Here is a 17,748-nt window from a genome sequence, read left to right on the forward strand (position 1 = left end):
ACCATTATTAACATTTGAGTTGAGAGCACAAGGAGTGAACAAAAAGAAGCAAGCATTGCCATTTTCCAAATTCGACCATTCAAATCTTCCCAAAATCACCAGGTAACCCTTAAACCCATCTTGCATTCATTTATGATTGGTTTTAAAAATTTTAATTCAAGTTTCACCATTGAATTTATGTCAAAAAAATTTGGCACGACGTATACGCGGGTTAGATATATGAAACCCATGTATACGCAGGCCCTAGACGTGACTGTGTATGAAACAAACCCATGTATATGCCATGAAAACTTCAAAACAAAAAACTAACGGTCCAAACTTGTTTTTTCCTCAGGATGCCAGTCACATGGAGGGAAAGAGAGCATGCCACAGTGGATGATGAGGTTATGAATGATCCTCAGGCCCTAGATGCCTTAAGAGGATGCGGTTTGCTAAAGTTCTTCAAAATGCCAAACATGAAAGCAAACACTCGCTTGCTCGAAATTCTCATTCACTACTGGAGCATCATTGATGACTCATTCATGATTGATCAAATGCCAATTAAGATAGAGATTGAGGATATTTATTTCATCACAGGCCTTTCCTGGAGGGGAGAGGTAGTACATTCCACAGGAAGATCACGAGGTAGTCTCTCTATCAAGGACTACGTGCATATATATTGCCTAGGCCATCCAGAAAAGGTTGGAAGTCAAATTCCAATCAAGAACATGGAGAGTTTATCATTTTGGATCATCCTATTCACTATAGCCAGAGTGAACAGATTAGCTTCCTTACACCAGGCTGCACGGCTTCCCATGAGCTTGGCAGTAGACTATCTCACCACAATATTTGATTGGTGTACTCCTCTTCTCGCCAACTTGAAGAGCCAGCTTACATCTATCAAAAAGTGCCAGAACAAAAACTTCAGGTATGGTACTATTTTGTGCTCTTTCTTCTTTGAGAGAGTCCCAGCAATTCACCCTAGAGTATCAGTTTCAATCAGCACCCCATGAGATCCACGGATGGGCAGGTGAGCTGACTTGATGAAACAACTAGGAGGTGGGGACGTTCCACGGACTGATTTCGATGATGACTTCTTCTCCTGGTGGGAGCAGCAGATCATTGCAGTGGATGATTACCCCTATGCCAGCTTAGACTTCTGAGGAGATCCTGATCTAGCTTTACCACTAGCCGCGGCATGGGGCAACATAGGTAACAATTTTTTTTGATTTTATGATTTTACGATTTTTATGATTTTTATGATTTTTTTTGAAATATAAAAATGAACTTTGAAAAATATTTTTGATAATATTCAAATGACTAATATGATGATGATGTTCCAGATTTTGGGCCATTACAACCAGATGGATTCCCACGGCATGGACATCGTGGCCGAGGTGCTTAGGAGGCGATTGTCGATACAGAGCGACTCCTACACATAGTTCAACGAAATTTGGTGAGATTAACTCACCGAGTACCGATGGAGGCTGTATAATATCTCCCTATAGATATGCAGCATCATGTGGTTGGCATGCCATGAGACTGGGTTCAGACTCTTAGGCATGTGGCCAAAGAAGTAGTCGCAAAATTAGCTGCTCATCCTGAGCCGGGGCATTAGATGTACTAGACATGATTATGGGCATTTGAGTCCCAATTTTTGTATATTATTTTGGACACACTTATGTATAGTCGAGATATTTTATGATATATACATACAGTTTCGACTTTTTGATGCTTGATTTTATTGTGATGAATGAATGATGTGCCAGTCTAATGCTTGATTAGTGATAGAATCAGCTAACCAATTATGAGATCTTGGAATGTGCAAATAATTTATGTAAGTAAATGATCTTTGCAACAAAATCACTCTTAAATATTGGAGATATAAACATGGATCCCTTACTTGATAAATGTTATTCAATTGTGACACTATCAGTTGTGAATCAAGATAGACTACCAACGAATCGATTCCATAAGAAATTGCTTCGGATAGTAAATTAATGACGGTAGTATACTCAGCCATATTATTTGATGCGGGACCAATGCATACTCCCCTTGACACCATCAATTGACCAGTTGGATAGTAGCTTACTCAATTTGCAGAAGCGAGGTTCCGAGTGTGTCGACTAGCACCATCGGCGAATCCAAAATATACCAAGTCATCCATCAACACCTGCCAGAGCAAACCAAAAAGTGTTCATATCAAAAAAATCCAAATGAGATATGTACAAAAATACAAAATGTACAAAGAATCCATTGCCTAGATGCTACTTAAGCAAAGTACTTCTTAAGGTAGAGCCCGTTTCGGGGCTCTGCCAATTTGTTTCCTTCAAAATCGACTAACTCATACACCCCTTTTTCTAAAACTCGTTTAATTATAAAGGGACAATACCACATAGGCTTGAACTTGCCTACCCCCAAGTGGTCCTTATATTGGTCATAGACCAAGACAAGGTCGCCTTCAAAAAAGACTCGAGGACAGACAGCTTTATCGTACTGAGTTTTAACTCTTTTCTTATGAGCCTCATTGATTGTGGCAGCATCTCGACACTACTCATCGAGATTTTCCAAATGAATGAGGTGCTCTTTGAGACAAGAGGTCTCTAGAAGGATCTCAATAGCTAACTTGAGAGATGGAATTTCACATTCAACAGGGAAGATAGATTCCATCCCATAAACTAACTAAAAAGGTGTAAAACCTGTCGCAGTCTTTATGCAGGTTTGGTATGCCAAAAGAGCTAGATACAACATAAGATGCCAATTGGAGAAATTTTTTTCGATCGTCCTTTGCAGGATCATCTTAAGGGTTTTGTTCATAGCCTTTACCTATCCATTGGCCTGAGGATAATATGGAGACGAGTGCTCCTGCCACAAACCCAATTTAAGAGCCAATTCAGACATTAGTTGGTTCTGGAAATGACTGCCATGGTTAGTGACAATCTCTCTCGGGATACCAAACCTGAGATAATCTGATTAAAAAGGAACAATGTCGTTGTTTCACTATCGTTTTTATAAGCGGGCATGGCCTCAGCCCACTTTGTGAAGTAGTCTACGGCCACGATAATGTACTTGTGATTTGCTACTGAAGGTGGATTACAAGTTGTAAAATCAATACCCCACTTAGTAAAAGGACTGATAGTGATAACGGGAAAAAGAGGAGCTGGATGTGTGCGCATCTTCCGAGTATAAACTTGACAGGGATGACAACATTTGACCACTTCAACACAATCTTTGAAGAGCGAAAGCCAAAAGTAGCCGTCATGCAAGATACGCTGGGCTGTAGCAAGCCCTGAAAGATGTAACCACAAGCTCCACTATGGCAATCATTGAGCACTAACTCTGCCTCCTCTAAGGTTAAATAACGTCGAAGGATTGAATCACCCCCTCGACGATATAATGTATCACCAATGATGACATAGTTCTTAGCCAGGTGACGTAATTTTCGGTGTTCATCCTTAGAGAAAGTAGAGGGAAACTTCGAAGTCTAGAGATAGACAATGATATCTCCATACCAAGGGTCAAGTGAGGAGATGAGGAATATATGTTCGTCGGGAAAACTTTCCTCATAAACAATATCCTCTCCATAAGGCAGCTCGGAAATTAACTCCGCAAAAACCATATATTTCTTAGACTTGGCAGACAAGAACTCGAGATCAAATTCTTGTAAAATGATGATCCATCAATTGTATTTGCCCCCAATCACTCGCCTACTGAGGAAAAATTGGAATGGATTTACTTTTGCTAAGACAAAAGTTTTGTGTAGCAAGATATAATGGTGGAGCCACTGGACAACATGGACAGCTGCCAAAGCCAACTTCTCAATAGGAGAATAGCAAAGTTCAGGACCTACCAAGCCTCGGCTCAAGTAATAAATCACATGCTCCATGAGAGAATCATCTTCCTGAACGAGAACCATACCAATGGTTGATTCTGCAACAACGAGATATAAAAGGAAATCCCTACCATAATTCGGTGGACTCAAAAGCAGGGCAGAGACTAATGTCTTTTTCAAGGCATCAAATGACCGCTGCGCAAAGTCGTCCCATACAAATGGAACTCCTTTCCATAGCAAATGCATAAAACCTTTAGTGATCTCGACATAATTTGCTATAAACCTTCTTAAGAAATTAGCCTTCCCTTGAAGACTTTGAAGTTGTCGAATTGAGGACGGGGGAGGAAACTGAATTATTGCCTCTACCTTGAAGGGATCAACTCAAATCCCTTTAGTTGACACAATGAACCCTAATAACCGATGAGATGTAACCATGAAAACTCACTTATTGGCATTCAACCGAATCTTGTAAAATTAACATCGCTCAAAAACCAATCGAAGGTGACTAGGATGATCAATTCTCTTTCAAGAACGAGCAGCTAAATCATCCAAGTATGCTTCGATGATATGTTTGATATCGTGGAAAGTGTATGACATGGCCCACTGGAAGGTAGCTCCAGCATTTTTAAGACCAAAAGGCATCTTTCTGTATGCAAAGGTACCCCAAGGACATATAAAAGTTGTCTTATGCTGATCTTCAGGACAGATAGAGATCTGATTATAACCGAAAAATCGTCCATGAAGGAGAAAATCTCATTATCCGCACATTCATCAATAATCTAATTAATAAATGGCTTGGGGTAATTATGTTTGGGACAAGCTTTGTTTAGGTCTCTAAAGTCAATGCATACTTGGATTGTTCCTTGCTTTTTATCTACATGGACTGGATTAGGAACCCAATTCATAAGAGGAACAAGGTATATAAAACCTGCCTTAAGCAGCTTCTCTACTTCAACCTTAATAGCTGCTGCTTTCCTATGATTAACCATCCGAAGCTTCTGATGAATTGGCTTATTGTTTTCATATGTCTTGATCTCATGTTGAACTATGGATGGATCAATGTCAGGCATTTCTTCATAAGACCAAGCGAATACATCTCGAAATTCCTTAAAAAGGTCGGTGTAAATTTGAATTTCTTCAGGGGAACATTCGACTCCGATGAAGAGATTCATGATCATGTTAGGGTTCCTAGAGATATTTATAGACATCATTTTTAAAATCACCGACATATTACCTTTGGCGCGAAAGTGTGCTGGAGCCAAAGGATTTGATACTATACAAACATCAATAGTAAATGGCTCAGAGAACCTAGATTCTACTTCCTGCAACGAAGGAAGAAAATATGAACGATGGTGTAAGTCTTCCCAAGGTCGATCTACACCCATCATTACTTCTAGGATTGCTTCATTGGATGGTAAAATCGTATCTAAGTAGTCCATAGTGGAGGTAGAATCAAGGGTCCAAGCTGGGGTCACATCACCATCTAACTCCTTCTTAGAGAAAGGATTAGAATGGTTGTCTGCAGAATTGATGATAAACTGATATCTAAGCTTTGCTGCAGACATAGGAAATGCCATTCTACCAACTTGTCCTTCATCTAATGTGGTCATAGGTGAAGGCAAGGTCCAAGGGTCTGAAAAATAATGTGTCTAGAAGAACTCTTCCCGTGAAGACTCCTTGGATGATGAAACGACACTAATTCTAGTGATAGGAGAGGAAAAATAAAATGTACCCATCAATGATGAATACATCCCAGTTACTCCAAGATTCTTAGTAGGTGGACGAGGTTTATCCACTAAGGGAACAGTAGAATCCGAATTTTCTCGAGGATCAACTAGAGAATAATCCAATTAATCAACCTTAACAATTGTCCCCTCATGAGGAAAGAAAATGACATGAAACAGAGTCGAAACAATGGCATCCATTTCATATACCCAGTTCCTTCCTAAGAGGAGATTGTAATCTAGGTTAGCATCAATGGCTTCTACTTCAATATTGACGACCTTTCCCCCAACACATATGGGAAAGGCCGAGATAATCCCATGTGACTTATGAGAATGCCCGTCAAATGTTTTTAGGAGGGTAGGTGAAGGAACAACCGAAGGCAATCCGATGGACTTCCAACATGACATCGACATGACGCGCGTGGAAGCTCCTTCATCAACAACAGTTAAAAAAATGTTAATTTTCTAGTATGTATACGTTATTTGAAAATCCATGTGATGAGGGAGTCACTTTTTGACATTAAGCATGTCGAACGTGAGCACTAAAGAGTTATTTGGATCAACTGCCCCTATTGCTGAAAGAAAAGCACTTCGTTGAGCTGGACATGACTGGAGAACCTATAAAGCGGACATAGTGCATGGACTTGTTGTGGCCAGCAACAACCCCCCTTGTTCATTTAAGTGTTGTCCAAAATACTAAATGAATGGGGACCCTTAGTTAAATTTTAGAAAAAGAGCAAGAGTTTCCTTTCTTCAAAATAAGGTTACCATCGTAAGCTTAGAAAGGTCCTTTGAATATTTTTAACCTAAGTCTATGATAAGGGAAATATCTTTAAAATCACGTTTCAAAAAAGATAGGAAATGCCTCCATTTCTCTATAATATCAGTATGCGCAAGACTCTCGTGTTAAGCATAATATCGCATCGCAATAAAGTAATACTCATAAGGAAAAAACTTCAAGATTTACCGATCTACGATAACACCGATCGCAAGATCGCATATCGTAGAAATGAGCTGACAAGGTTCGGCAAACATTAAACTTCTGCGACCTGCGATGTTGCGATCGCTGCGATATTATATTCATATGTTTGCGCGATCTGCGATGGTGCGATTTGCGATGGCGCGATCTGTGATGTTACATAAGAAAATCATAAATCACTTCATCACGAATCCTTCGGGCGCACTATTTAAGAAAAGCCACTTACCATAATCTGACTCAAGATCATGCGCTTTTAATGATAGTAAAGGGATTAGTTGTCAGCTATTAAATGAAATGTAGACGTGTGCTTTTGTAAAGAATTACTTCACGTAAGGTGGCATGTTTGATATATCTGCTGCATTTAAAACTTTCCCATTGCCTTTCTTGATCAGTCATTTCCATTTCACTTGTGAGCTGTAGGAACGGAGAGCTAAAGACGATACATAGCCATACGCAGGAAGAAATGGGGAAGAAAAATAGAACTCAAGGCTCTAAGGCTAAGGAAAAGACGAAAGAAATGGCACCTTTGTATACAGACACAACCTGTAACAAAGATGCAGGGATATCGACGTGGGAAAGCATGTACAGATTACTTGAAGAAGAGAATCCCAGAATAATGAAGGTTACTGCTATCGCGGGCTCACAACGCCCTTCCGAAGCGTCCTTAGAAGAGCTAGCATGCTCATTTCTTCATCGGATAGTAGCAAGGCCCAAAATTCTACCATATACGGATATGATCAAGTGGATACTTGACAATGCAAACATGGACAATAGACAATTCAAGATTCAAGGGCAAGGGCTCATCGGATCATTCGCTGCACAAGATTTAAAGCTTATGTATCATCTTCCTGAACCGCAGGCGACTTACAATGCACAATTCGTTAAGAAATTTGTGGCGGAGAACCCAGACCTATCAAAGACCACCAAAGATTGGTCCAGAAAAGATGAACCGCTCAAAAAAGACAAAAACGGTATGTACAGCACTGGTTCCCTCACCTCTCTGTATTTTTTTGTTGCGGCCATGGTTTGTAGATTATTTGGGATGCCAGATATCAATAAGTTTTCGTTTGAATGGTTACCATTAATTGATGCTGCGACGAATGCCAATATTATGGATTGGGCCAAGATCCTTTCTGATAATCTATACACAACTATTATCAGTTACCGGTCTAAGAGATCCTTGTCTCAAAGGATTTATCCTCCTTTTTATCTATCCGCATATGTTATGGATTCTATTTGTTATGTGTCTAAATTTCCCATTATGAGTTGGAAATGGACTACCCAGGACCCATTACCTATCCATGTTTATCATAAGGTACTGTGGGATTCTCAGTTCATCCCACATTTCTACCAGATTTGTCACGGGCAGATTTTACCCTTGTATAGGATGATGTATGATGAAGACCCCCTGAGGTGCTCACCCGAGGCACAGATAGATATCATCCCCATCGCAAGATGGTTCGGGGAAGAATGGTTCACCTATATTAGAGTATTTGGAAGCACCGTCCCTCCTCATGTCCTACCCTTATATATTCCTGACAAACAGCTGGCTCGAGAAATTGCTTATCAAACCTGTTCAGAAGGCGGCCTGACCAAAGACCTAAAAGATAAAAGGAAGGCCATATGGCCTCAGTTTCTTGTAGCTTGTGCGGCCTTTTCATTGTTTGATGTAGGACACGCTTTCACCGAAGTGGAGAATGTGACGTGTCTACAATTATTTAAATTCCCAGCAAGGCAATTTGACCCAAATGATGTTGCCCAAGACTTCACAACGAACGTCAAAATAAAAGTATTCGTTGGAAAGAAAGATTTATTTGATGATTTATTTCAGAGTAAAAGCTCATTCCAGGAAATTTTGTGGGAAGATCAGTCGAAGTTGTCTCCAGATGACCTCCAAAGATTCATGTTATTCAAGGAAAGAAGGCTGGCCAGTATTCCTCTAGAGAAGCTGCGACTGCCTGCCAGAGAACCAACTCCAAGCGTTAGCCTCAGTGGAAAATTTAGCACTTCCAAATCTAAATCTAACACTGCGCAAGGAGTACCTGAACATTCTAAAGGGTCTTGAAGCAACCAAGGCAAGAACGAAGAAACAACTAAGGATACATCTCAGTCAAGTGCATTGTCGCAACAGCATGTTATCGCCTCCCCGCCAAGAGATGTCCCCCCTCCTGTCATTGAAGCACCACTCGTCACAACAGAACTGGACAAAGAATGGGAAACCTTCAATGAGCTGGTCAATCTTGAAGGGCAAGCCCCGAGAACACCTGTGAACAATACACAGGTAGCGCAAGAAGTGGTTTCGACCATAGTCAGCAGTGTCACAGAAACGGAGCACATTCCTATCGCTCCACCTTCTGAGCTTCTACTTAATGTAGAAGAAATTCCCCCACTGGACATGTTCTATAGTCCCCAACATAAAGCAGTTGTAAGAAGACAGAGGAAGAAAATAAAACTAGAAAATACACTTTCACAAGATGCTGAACATTTGGACGTCTTATGGAAAGACCCCAATAATAACCCAACTGAAAATCTCACTAAGTTGTCTCAGATCACAGGAGCATATGCTTCTGCAACTATTGACAAAGCATCAGAAGTTCAGCAACTGTTAAAAGAACAATAAGATCAAATACAGCTACTACAATGACCACTGCAACAAGCCAATGCTAATATTGAAGCTTCCAAACAGCTCGAGAAGTTGTAGGAAGACTTTCAGGAGATGCAGATAGGCTATCAAAGAAGTCTAGACGAGAAAGGAAAACAATTGCAAATTTTACAAGAAATACATAAAGATGAGCCTAAGCTTGCGGAATTTATTTCAGAATCTATTGGCTTAAATGAGCAACTACTGCAGCAACAGGAAGAGTTAGGACGTAAGATATCATAGTGGAGTCACTATTGCAAGCTGAGCGATAAAATCACCAATCAAGTGGTAGAATTGCGGAGTGACTATGATCAGAGTGACAGACGAGTGACGGAATACTTAGCTTGGCAGGATGAAGATGAAGGGAAAAGAGAAAGTGCACCCAGAATAAACAAGAATCATAAAGAATTGCTCTTTAATAAATGGGACGATCAAATCAGGCAGGCGGAACAAGCAGCGGAGACAGCGACCACGCAAGCAAGCATTCTTATCGACTGTGTAAATGAGAATTTACACAGGGCCAATTTAATCGAAGAGACCACCCCGGGGTATCTACCAAATAAACTACAACTAGAAGCAGAATGGAAGCAGAAGGCGCAGAAAAAGGGAGAAGCGATCCAGGCATTAAACAAGTTAAATTGGGAGTGTTACTGGGCATACTTGGTCAAGCCGCATAGTCAATGGATGACTGTGAAATGCATCATAAACGCGGCCGAAAAAGTAGTGCCAGCTCTTATAGATTCTGTTTTCACAGCCCTTCTCAGCGCAGAAGTCAGCCAGCCGACTCTCCTCAAGCCCATGATGAATACTTGCAGCTTTAAAGACCAAATTCAGAAGTAGCCTTATTTTAGAATGTTGTTTTTTCTTTAAAATTAGATTAGAAAAAGGACGGTCATTTGAAAACCGCATCCTAAATTTTTTCAATAAACTATTATTAGAATTAGGAAGTAGTATTTTAACCCTTCTCATGCATTTAGAGAAGGGTCCAGAAATTTGTCAAAAACTTGTCCTCGGAACATGCACTTCTGCACCCTCAGAGGAGGTTTTGATGAATGGATGGATCGAGATTTATTAATGTTTGCATTTGATATCTGCTACTGATGTTGCACTTTTGTACTTTTAGTAGATGTTAGAACAAGTAGAGATAAATCGTTTTTGCTTGAAGCTTATGAGTAGGATTAGTCATAAATGGTGCTTTTATCTCTTGGCCATTTTTGCTTATATTCTTAAAGTGATATACAGTTTTCAGTTGTTTATATGTTATTGCATGAATGTATGAGTTACCATTTGGCACTTCTGTACGGTGGAGCCATTTATTTATGTCTGATATATGAATGACTTATTATGCGATATGCTATTCACAACTGTTTTGCATAACTTTTTATGCAAAGTGGTTTATCATAATTGATTTCTATTCTTATGATAGCTGAATGATCTTTATTACCAGTTATTGTTTGAAATCTCTTTAGATCGCATAATAGAAGAAATGCACCCCGGGTTAGCGTAGATTAGATGTTTTGTTTCTCATTAGATTACAATAGCATAGATTTAGTTTAAACGTTTGAATTAAATTAGCTTTAAGTATTCTTAAATCAGCAACATCCAACTCTGCACACACACACATACGCCCTTAGATTGGGAAACTGGTCCCATTATCCCCAGTCAGACCCGCTATACCAAACGGATAAGGAGCTACCAACCAAGGTCCGGACCAGGTATCCCCCTTGTTGTCGACCCGATTTTCGGGGCTTCAACATATTTGGCGTTAGAAGGAGGGACTGAACATAGTGTCTGTTGGAATGATTTTCAATTGTAATATTTGAATTAGGATGGCTGCTCACAAACTTACCATTTGGAGTTGCATCCATGTTCCTACCTCTTCCAACACTCCACCTGAAGTGGTAAGACTCTTGTCTCAGGTAAAATTCAATGGTAAGAATAATTCTTCTACTTTTAATCATGCTCTTCAATTTATTCAAAGAGTTTCAAGTTCTGATGTTCAAAGAATTGATGAAGGCGTTTTATGCAGAATTTTTACTCTTACATTCACGGCGGAAGCTAGAAAATGGTGCAGAACCCTCCCAGTTGCATCAATTCACAGCTGGGACCAATTCGTCAAGACTTTCATTTTTGAATTTGATTGTTATGACTATGACCAGGTATATGATGAAATTGATTATCTACGGAAACAAGATGAATCTGTTAGGGATTTTAATATGTGATTTCATCTTAATTGTCTAAAGTATGATCTTGAAAGTGAACTCATAGATGAAGAATCTTCAGATTATGCTGAGCATTCCCTGCCTCCTATGTCTGATCAAGCAGAAATTAGTCCAAGCTTTGTCTCATTTTCTTCTAATGTGAATGAGAATTCCAATTTGAATATACAAATCACCCATGATGAAGAAAGTTCCCAAAGCCTAGGAGACATGCATTCTCTAATGCAAGAAGACAAAAGCGAGAATGCTGGAGGAAAGCCTGCCTTGGAATCAGAAGATGACTTTGATACAAGGTCAGATAATATCGTTGCAAATCAACAAATGCAGATGCCAAGGTTAGAACAGCAAACTATTTCTCTTTCAAAAAGTATCAGTACACAAAGGTATGATCTAAAGCCTGATGTCTATGATGAACCTGATGAACAAGGATTTTTCCATGATGATATTTTCAAATGCATTGTTCCAGAATCGCATTTTTCTCTTTATCCTGATGTTTTTAGTGATGATAATTTTTCCCCTCTCAATATTAAAGATATCTCAAAAAGTACAGAGGGTTATTCAAATGAGTCATCATTAGGTTTTCAAGATAAAAAGACAGTTATAGAACATCCTTTGATCATTTTCAAACAAGAACCACTTGACCTTCCTTGTCTGAAAATATATGACGAAAAAGAGAAATCTAGGGAAACCTGTAAAATCATTTATGATAGCTGCTTTGACAACGATGATGTTGTTGATTTACCCCAAGTAACTCAACAAAGCTCAGATAATGAGAGATATTCTAATTCAGGAATCATATCAGTCAATCCTCATTTCAAAGTAAAAGATCATTTGCATGATTTTACTATCCAAGACAATACCCCGATCTATGATTCATATCATGAGGAAACCCCCATGCCTGTTCACAATCATAACATGTCTTTGGATTCACAGGACGGAATTTGAAATTGCTCGGATCCCATGATTCTGGCCAGTTCTTGTGAAAAACAAGATATTCCAAGTCAATCCCATTTGTGCTGTAACATTATTTGTACAGATAATCATTTCTTTCTTTCTCACTTACGCTCATCTTGTACTAAATCGGATTGTGTTTTAAATTTTCAGACTTTTGATAGATTACTATGGTATGTTGAGCACCTTATCAAAGAACATTCGAAAGATGTGCTACCATTTTGGAAAACTAAACTGTGTCAAGGAAGTATAGAATTTTTTCAATTCCAAGATCAATCAATATCAGACTTCCTTAAAAAACTTCTATGGCATCCAAAACACCATCAACGAAGGAAAGTACCTTTCGAAACTTGTTAGCAATTCGCGCCAATTGATAAATCTCTTTCCAGAAATTTCCATCTATTCTTTTACAAGAAATTGCTAAAAGCTTGACTTTAACGCACAGTAGGTTACAAGCCATTGAAACTAAAAAATCATATTCGCAACCTGGCTTGTCATCTTTCCTATTACGAGATCATCAATCCATAATAGAAATTCATCCTGATTTTTATGATCCAATAGGTATCCAGTTGGAAAGAATTTTTCATGAGAAAGAAATTTTAGATAGAATTCCAACTGAAGTTACACATTCTTATTCCACACCCAACATTAACAGTCCAAGAAAATTTTTGTTCTTAACACTGATGTTTGAAAGTTACATACGTGTAGGAATAAAGATGAAAAGATGGTTCCACTGGAAATATCATTTCACCTAGTTAATTTTCTGTATATAGTTAGAATAGGAGTAGGAGTAATTTAGCTAGGTTATTAGGTTTACTTTTAATAGTTGGTAGGCAAAATAAGAGAAGAGATTATCCCTATTCTGTACATAATCCTAGGGAATGTCTACCTCTCATTTCTTTAAATATTTTTGTTTCCCAATAAAATCTGTTGCGGTTAACAGCATTTGACATTTACCAAAGGCACCATTTCTCTATCAGATTTTGAACTTCTGCTTGTGTAAATAGCAAATCTTTTAGAAACTTGATCTTTATTATTAATAGATATAGTTAAAAACTTTAAACCAGATACGATACTAGTTTCAACTTCCAAAAACTTGACAAAAGTAATCTTAGTGAAGAAATTGTTTTATATCAGTACAATGAAAGGTATCAATAACAAAATAAAGATTCCCTGTAGAAACAGCCATTTCCAAAAAACTCTATTATTGTCGTCCAGAGCTTTCTTAAGGAAAGCGATGATATCCTCCCTGTTAGAGAAAATCGCAGCATTCAGAGAGACAATCCAAGAAACACTATATCTCAAAGAATAAGAGGTCTCATCACGAGCCGGCTTATCATGATCACAGATATTATAACTCGCTGATTTTGCCAATACTGTCCACCAAAATAGGGCAACGACTCAAGATTGTTGCAATCAAAAGACAAGGGGTCTCATCACGAGCCAACTTGTTCAGCAAAAGTGTAAATCAAGTGAATGACTGTGTCATAATTTGGCCACCAAACCAAGACATTGTTCTTTAGAGAATAAAAAAGGAAAAAAGTGTCAAAATGGGTTTTTCTCTGAAAAGTTGTAAATAGCCTTAAGTAGGATAAAGGATCATTATTGGGTAATAGGTAACCCTGTCGAGGCTATGGACGCCTGCTGGCAGCAGAGGCTCTACCTGCGACAAAGAAGCATATTTAAAAGGCTGCTACACAGGGAAGACTTTATTTTATTTTTACAAGACCAAGTAATGGCTGACATAAATGCAAGGACAAGCTGAGGATACAAGTAATTAAAGTAGAAAGAGGTTGAAACAAAATATCATTGACAGTTTGAAGTATAATATACTTTATCTTTTTATAATAAAGTTTAAGTTTTCTGAGAAAATTTTTTGTTTCGGAAGTTTGAAAAACGTCAATAGAAGATCAGAGATAACTGGTTCTCCCAAGTGAATCACCAATTGTTGTGGCCAGCAACAACCCCCCTTGTTCATTTAAGTGTTGTCCAAAATACTAAATGAATTGGGACCCTTAGTTAAATTTTAGAAAAAGAGCAAGAGTTTCCTTTCTTCAAATAAGGTTACCATCGTAAGCTTAGAAAGGTCCTTTGAATATTTTTAACCTAAGTCTATGATAAGGGAAATATCTTTAAAACCGCGTTGCAAAAAAGATAGGAAATGCCTCCATTTCTCTATAATATCAGTATGCGCAAGACTCTCGTGTTAAGCATAATATCGCATCGCAATAAAGTAATACTCATAAGGAAAAAACTTCAAGATTTACCAATCTACGATAACACCGATCGCAAGATCGCATATCACATAAATGAGCTGACAAGGTTCGGCAAACATTAAACTTCTGCGACCTACGATGTTGCGATCGCTGCGATATTATATTCATATGTTTGCGCGATCTGCGATGGTGTGATTTGCGATGGCGCGATCTGCGATGTTACGTAAGCAAATCATAAATCACTTCATCACAAATCCTTCGGGCGCTCTATTTAAGAAAAGCCAATTACCATAATCTGACTCAAGATCATGCGCTTTTAATGATAGTAAAGGGATTAGTTGTCAGCTATTAAATGAAATGTAGACGCGTGCTTTTGTAAAGAATTACTTCACGTAAGGTGGCATGTTTGATATATCTGCTGCATTTAAAACTCTCCCATCACCTTTCTTGATCAGTCATTTCCATTTCACTTGTGAGCTGCAGGAACGGAGAGCTAAAGACGATACACAGCCATACGCAGGAAGAAATGGGGAAGAAAAATAGAACTCAGGGCTCTGAGGCTAAGGAAAAGACGAAAGAAATGGCGCCTTTGTATACAGACACAGCCTGTAACAAAGACGCAGGGATATCGACGTGGGAAAGCATGTACAGATTACTTGAAGAAGAGAATCCCAGAATAATGAAGGTTACTGCTATCGCGGGCTCACAACGCCCTTCCGAAGCGTCCTTAGAAGAGCTAGCATGCTCATTTCTTCATCGGATAGCAGCAAGGCCCAAAATTCTACCATATACGGATATGATCAAGTGGATACTTGACAATGCAAACATGGACAACAGACAATTCAAGATTCAAGGGCAAGGGCTCATCGGATCATTCGCTGCACAAGATTTAAAGCTTATGTATCATCTTCCTGAACCGCAGGCGACTTACAATGCACAATTCGTTAAGAAATTTGTGGCGGAGAACCCAGACCTATCAGAGACCACCAAAGATTGGTCCAGAAAAGATGAACCGCTCAAAAAAGACAAAAACGGTATGTACAGCACTGGTTCCCTCACCTCTCCGTATTGTTTTGCTGCGGCCATGCTTTCTAGATTATTTGGGATGCCAGATATCAATAAGTTTTCGTCTGAATGGTTACCATTAATTGATGCTGCCATGAATGCCGATATTATGGATTGGGCCAAGATCCTTTCTGATAATCTATACACAACTATTATCAGTTACCGGTCTAAGAGATCCTTGTCTCAAAGGATCTATCCTCCTTTTTATCTATCTGCATATGTTATGGATTCCATTTGTTATGTGTCTAAATTTCCCATTATGGGTTGGAAATGGACTACCCAGGACCCATTACCTATCCATGTTTATCATAAGGTACTGTGGGATTCTCAGTTCATCCCACATTTCTACCAGATTTGTCACGGGTTTATCCTACCCTTGTATAGGATGATGTATGATGAAGACCCCTCGAGGTGCTCACCCGAGGCACAGATAGATATCATCCCCATCACAATATGGTTCGGGGAAGAATGGTTCACCTATATTAGAGTATTTGGAAGCACCATCCCTCCTCATGTCCTACCCTTGTATATTCCTGACAAACAGCTGGCTCGAGAAATTGCTTATCAAACCTGTTCAGAAGGCGGCCTGACCAAAGACCTAAAAGATAAAAAGAAAGCCATATGGCCTCAGTTTCGTGTAGCTTGTGGGGCCTTTTCATTGTTCGATGTAGGACACGCTTTCACCGAAGTGGAGAATGTGACATGTCTACAATTATTTAAATTCCCAGCAAGGCCATTTGACCCAAATGATGTTGCCCAAGACTTCACAACGAACGTCAAAATAAAAGTATTCGTTGGAAAGAAAGATTTATTTCAGAGTAAAAGCTCATTCCAGGAAATTTTGTGAGAAGCTCCTTCAAAGTTGTCTCCAGATGACCTTCAAAGATTCATGTTATTCAGGGAAAGAAGGCTGGCCAGTATTCCTCTAGAGAAGCTGCGACTGCCTGCCAGAGAACCAACTCCAAGCGTTAGCCTCAGTGGAAACTTTAGCACTTCCAAATCTAAATCTAACACTGCGCAAGGAGTACCTGAACATTCTAAAGGGTTTAGAAGCGACCAAGGAAAGAACGAAGAAACAGCTAAGGATACAGCTCAGTCAAGTGCAATGTCGCAACAACATGTTATCGCATCCCCACCAAGAGATGTCCCCCCTCCTGTAATTGAAGCACCACTCGTCACAACAGAAATGGACAAAGAATGGGAAACCTTCAATGAGCTGATCAATCTTGAAGGGCAAGCCCCAAGAACACCTGTGAACAATACATAGGTAGTGCAAGAAGTGGTTTCGACCATAGTCAGCAGTGTCACAGAAACGGAGCACATTCCTATCGCTCCACCTTCTGAGCTTCTACTTAATGTAGAAGAAATTCCCCCACTGGACATGTTCTATAGTCCCCAACATAAAGCAGTTGTAAGAAGGCAGAGGAAGAAAAGAAAACTAGAAAATACACTGTCATAAGATGCTGAATATTTGGACGTCTTATGGAAAGACCCCAATAATAACCCAACTGAAAATCTCACTAAGTTGTCTCAGATCGCAGGAGCATATGCTTCTGCAACTATTGACAAAGTATCGGAAGTTCAGCAACTTTTAAAATAACAAGAAGATCAAATACAGCTACTACAACGACAACTGCAACATGCCAATGCTAATATTGAAGCTTCCAAACAGCTCGAGAAGTTGCAGGAAGACTTTCAGCAGATGCAGATAGGCTATCAAAGAAGTCTAGACAAGAAAGGAAAACAATTGCAAATTTTACAAGAAATACATAAAGATGAGCCTAAGCTTGCGGAATTTATTTTAGAATCTACTGGCTTAAATGAGCAACTACTGCAGCAACAGGAAGAGTTGGGACGTAAGATATCACAGTGGAGTCACTATTGCGAGATGAGTGATAAAATCACCAATCAAGTGGTAGACTTGCAGAGTGACTATGATCAGAGTGACAGACGAGTGACGGAATACTTAGCTTGGCAGGATGAAGATGAAGGGAAAAGAGCAAGTGCACCCAGAATAAATGAGAATCATAAAGAATTTCTCTTTAATAAATGGGACGATCAAATCAGGCAGGCGGAACAAGCAGCAGAGACAGTGGCCACGCAAGCAAGCATTCTTATTGACTGTGTAAATGAGAATTTACA

Source organism: Pinus tabuliformis, chromosome 7 (assembly GCF_031772625.1).
Source record: "Pinus tabuliformis cultivar Carrire ecotype Pingquan chromosome 7, CPIR1, whole genome shotgun sequence".
Taxonomy (NCBI): Eukaryota; Viridiplantae; Streptophyta; class Pinopsida; order Pinales; family Pinaceae; genus Pinus; species Pinus tabuliformis.